This window comes from Poecilia latipinna, unplaced genomic scaffold, assembly GCF_001443285.1.
Source record: "Poecilia latipinna isolate Pla-1442-1.1 unplaced genomic scaffold, P_latipinna-1.0 Scaffold6515, whole genome shotgun sequence".
NCBI classification, from domain to species: domain Eukaryota; kingdom Metazoa; phylum Chordata; class Actinopteri; order Cyprinodontiformes; family Poeciliidae; genus Poecilia; species Poecilia latipinna.
In genome coordinates, this window is record NW_015119131.1 from 1 (window position 1) to 4,917 (window position 4,917).

The 4,917-nt window shown below is 42.6% G+C and overlaps 1 pseudogene; it reads left to right on the plus strand.

The window, feature by feature from the left end:
* The first annotated feature begins 1,913 nt into the window (after positions 1–1,913).
* On the plus strand, positions 1,914–3,991 carry LOC106943976 (sphingosine-1-phosphate phosphatase 1 pseudogene; annotated as a pseudogene).
* The last annotated feature ends 926 nt before the right edge of the window (positions 3,992–4,917 follow it).

Sequence of the window (4,917 nt, forward strand, 5' to 3'; positions counted from 1 at the left end):
TGGTACTCACTGCATGTATGCCATTTTGACAGCGTATGGCAACAACGGCTGTATCTGTCAGACACGTCATTACCATATGATTTTATTTAATCAGCAACATAGAATCATGACGTAGATCATCATACACTTTGTTATTGGCATACACTTTGATGGCATCCTGACTTAGCGGTTAAGTAGGTTAATGAGTTTTACACGGGCGTGTGTTGTAGTTGACTGCAGCTGCAGCTAGACCCTGCTTTAAATACACTTTGAAACCACAACAACGCATGTATATCTATCTAGTTATCATATTATATCATATTATAAACAATTTAATAACTTATTTTCGTCATAACTTGTTGCGTATGCTGAACTGACAACTCCACTGACGGTCGGACTTCTTAATGCGCATGCGCGGGCATGCGTACTAACTGCATGTATGCTATCCTGACAGCATATGGCTATCTGACAGAACAATTGGCATTGTTTGTGCAAAACCTGATAGAATCAGAATCACATAATTCGTAATCTGAGATACTTAAACTGTTCACAAATGGACTAAATTATTAATCAAAACTACTTTGTCATGTGAAGCATTTTTGGTATTCCTGAATGTCACTTTCATATCTCTTAAAACATTTATTTTCACAATCAAAATAAAAGTTTCACATACACTTATTTTAAAGAATCTTTGTAGTTGAGAATAATTCTACCTAGTTAAAATATATTTTAGATTTTCAGATAGTAAAAATTATTGTACACATTTATTACAAGCTTAAACTGTAGTTAATTGAATTAATTTCAATATTGTCTTAAGGCACTTCACAAAAAAAGCTGTTTGAATTGAATCATGGGTGTATTCCAATAAATTCTAGTTATCAAACAGTGCATTAGAGTTGTTCATTATTCAAATTAGTTTAGATGTCTTCTGTCTAACAAAACTCAGCAGATTGCATCAAGTCATTGACTTGCAGGACTCTCCTGGATAAACATGTAGCGACAGTAGAGAATCACTTGTGTTGTGTCATTGACTTTACAGCAAGTCCTCATACTGAGCAAGCATGTAGCGACAGTGGAGAGGGAAAACTCCCCTTTGACAGGAAGAAACCTCCAGCAGAACCTGGCTTAGTAAGAGCAGCCACCTGCCATTATTGACGGGGTTTGAGAAGACAAAAAATGCCAAAACAAAAAAACAGAAGAGCTGATGTAGAAGTACTTTCTATGTTAATGAAAAGTACATGTCATGATTTGTGTTTCTATGTATTTATTTTAAGGTTTTTCTGTGTTCAGTTTCTGTTCTGAGTCTGTTGTTTCTGCGTCTTCCCCGCTGATTGCTTCCCAGGTGTGTCTCATTCCTTGATTACCCCCCAACCCCCCCAGTGTATTTAGTCCCACCTTTTGTCTGTGTTCCTCGTCAGATCCTGGTCGTACGTCTAATGTCGTGTGTACATCACTCCTTGTTTGTCTGCATACCTTCACAGTTGTACTGTCAAGTCCTGTGTTGGCATAGCTCTCGCTTCAGTCCCCAGTCTTTTCAGTTGCTACCGGTATTTAGCTGTGTGCTACCTTTCTGCCGTGCTGCCTGATCGGGACTGTTTTGAGCGTCTTCATTAAATTCATCATTTTCTTCTACAACCTGGGTCTCTGCGTCTCTTCTCACACCCCTCACTCACCGTCCATGACAGTACAAGGTTAATAGCAGGAAACAAAGAACAAGCCTATAGCAGCTTTATGGCAGAGATAGCTCAGGATAAAAGAATAAACCTTTAGAATGAGGCATGAGCCGGGGAGAACTTGAGTTTAGTCAAGCAACAGTCCTGAAGCTAACTTCAGCAGTGACCCACAGCTGAGAGAGAAAAAGGAACATGGACATCCAGTCTCATAAATCTTTAAATCGTCATCTTAACAAATAAAATTATTTCAACTGAAATGCATCTGAAAATCATCACATATTATAGGTGTCAATATGACACTCTCAACATGGCGTTGACACAGACGTACGGTGAGGACACTCATGTTGCATTTAATGTTGTCTGTGGCTACAGTCAGGTGCTCTGAGAGGCAAGACAAAATCTTCAACGAAGAACTTTTGCCACACAAGGAACTTGATCAACAATTAGTTCAAATATAATATTATTCCTGGGCTAGTTTATGACAGTACAGTTCTATCGTGGATTATTTATCAACCAAATATGAACATGACAAAACAAGCAAGATTTCCAACAGCACTTGAACGCAATGGAGAAAGTGTGTTTTCCACTTTTCCCTGAACCTCCCCGTCTGTGTCTTTGTGTTTCTGCTGTGACTGTACAGGCCACTGTCTCCTGCACTGCGTTGTACATGTTTTACGGGTCGTCGTCCCAACTTTCTCAGCTCTTTTCATGGTTCGCGCTTCACCTCAGATAGCTGCCCTAGCCAGCAGACGGCAGCCTGGGAGCTAACACCCACCGCATAGAGGAAGTACACAAGTCCATGTTTCCTCCTGCACCTCCGCGAAGAGAGCCAGCTCAACATGGTGAGAGTTATGGAGTACCTTCGCTACCTCCAAGACCCTCACCTTGTCGCCCGCTTTCAGCTTATTTGCGGGATACGGGGCACTCTTTCAGAACCTGTTCCTGCCGATAGTTCGACCTCTGACAGCTGCAGGTCAGTAGATAAGGCTCGTTCTCGCAACAACGGGGCTCTCCATCATCACACAGCCGGGGAAACAGGAAATGAACAGTTGACCAGTATGGGAGTTCAGAGGAGGATCGCAGACGTGACTGACCCTAGAAACCTCAAGCATGACATGGAAGACGCTCCCCCGAACGGGGCTGCTCTGTCCCCAGGTGGAGAAAGTGTCGCTGTGCGGGGCAGCACTCTTAAACCCCTCCGCAGAAATTCTCTGACGGGCGAAGCGGGGCAGGAGTTTGTCATCGAGAACCGCTTCTTGTTTTACTTGTTCACCTTCGGGACAGAATTGGGAAACGAATTATTTTACATCATCTTCTTCCCCTTCATCATGTGGAATGTGGACGCTTTCGTGAGCAGACGGTTGATCATGGTGTGGGTCTGGGTCATGTACGTGGGACAGTGCACGAAGGATGTAATCGGCTGGCCCCGACCCGCTTCCCCACCTGTGGTCAAAGTGGAAATGTTTTACAACTCTGAGTACAGCATGCCGTCCACCCACGCCATGTCAGGGACAGCCATCCCCTTCTCCCTGTTCTTCATGACCCATGGCCGCTGGGAGGTAATCACTAACACACACCAGGCTACTGCACTGTTGAAAATGTGAAGAAGTGGTCAGGTTCCATTTCCTCCTGGCCAGAAGTATTATTTACAAAGGAAGTTGCATTAGCACACCAGCAGGGCCGGCTCAATGTTGTTTGAGGCCTTAAGTACAATTTGGGGCTTCGCCAATCAGCTTTATAAGCATTGAACCACAGACTAAATAACGATGATGATCTACATACAGCAACAGTCTTCAGTCAGATGCTTCTTTAGATTCATTGCTGTAAAATCAGCCAAAACATGATGACACATAGTAACACAAGATAACAGAAGCTTGATTAGATCTGTTATGAGTGAGGTCAGTTCAAAGCCTATTTTGTGTGTTTTGGAGCATGTAGTTGAAGTTATTACAGGACAAATCACTCTTGAATGCAGGGCCATGTAGGTTATATGTTTTTCCCTTAATGATAAACACCTTCATTTAAAAACTGCATTTTGTGTTACTTGTGCTGTCTTGACTAATATTAAAATTTGTTTGATGTTCTGAATCACTGAAGTGTGACAAAAATGCAAACAACAGAAAATCAGGAAGAGGACAAACACGTTACAATCTAGCTACTAAAAAACCCCAAATTGAATATACACATTTAATGATGGGCGCAGTTGGTAGCACTGTTGCCCTGCAGCGAGAATGTCCTTGGTTCAATTCCCAGTCTGGGGTCTTTCTGCATGGAGTTTGCATGTTCTCCCTGTGCATGCGTGGGTTTTCTCCAGGTACTCCGGCTTCCTCCCACAGTCCAGAAACATGACTGTCAGGTTAATTGGTGTCTCTAAATTCTCCCTAGAGTGTGTGTGTGTGCATGGTTGTTTGTCCTGTCTGTCTCTGTGTTGCCCTGCGACAGACTGGTGACCTGTCCAGGTGACCTCGCCTCTCGCCCGAAACGTTTGCTGGAGATAGACATCAGCACCCCTCCTGACCCCACTTGGGACATGGGTGTAAGAAGATGGATGGATGGATGGATGGATGGATGGATGGACGGACGGGTGGACGGATGGTTTTATGATAAAATGGTAATCAAATCAGTTTAATGAATGAACTACAACAAAATGAAATGGAATGTTGGAAAGTAACTCCAAAACTAACTAAACAAGGAAATGCAGAAAAAAGTCAGATTTACAGAACCATAATTGCAGCACAACAGTGTTATAGAGTGGAGTAGCCCCACACTTTAGGGAGGGACAATCAAGACCAAAGAAAAAGGTGAGGAGGACAGGTCCAGACTCAGACCACCACTTATACCATATTTACAAAATATGAGGGGTGTACTCTGCTACTGGAATCTGCTAATGACTGCTTTTAGAGGACCAGTTGTTTCAAGCAGTCTGTTTTGTGTTGCATGTTTCAAATCTGTCTTCTTGACCATGTTTCCCTTGTAAAAGACATTTTAAGTCTCAATGGGATTATTTGGGGAAAAGAAAAGGTAAAAAAAAAACTAGCTTCTTTAAATATTTGCCCATGTTTTGAATGTTTTCAATAGGGAATGTTTTCTCTCAGGAAGTGATGGGTATTTAATCAGGATGCAGCTGAGAGGCTGAACTATTTATGAGGACATTTGAGTCCAGGACATATTAGAAGTTAATCAGACAGTCTAGAGCAGGGGGTCATCAAGGGGTCATCAACTCCAGTCCTCGAGGGCTACCATCCTGTAACTTTTAGATGCGTCT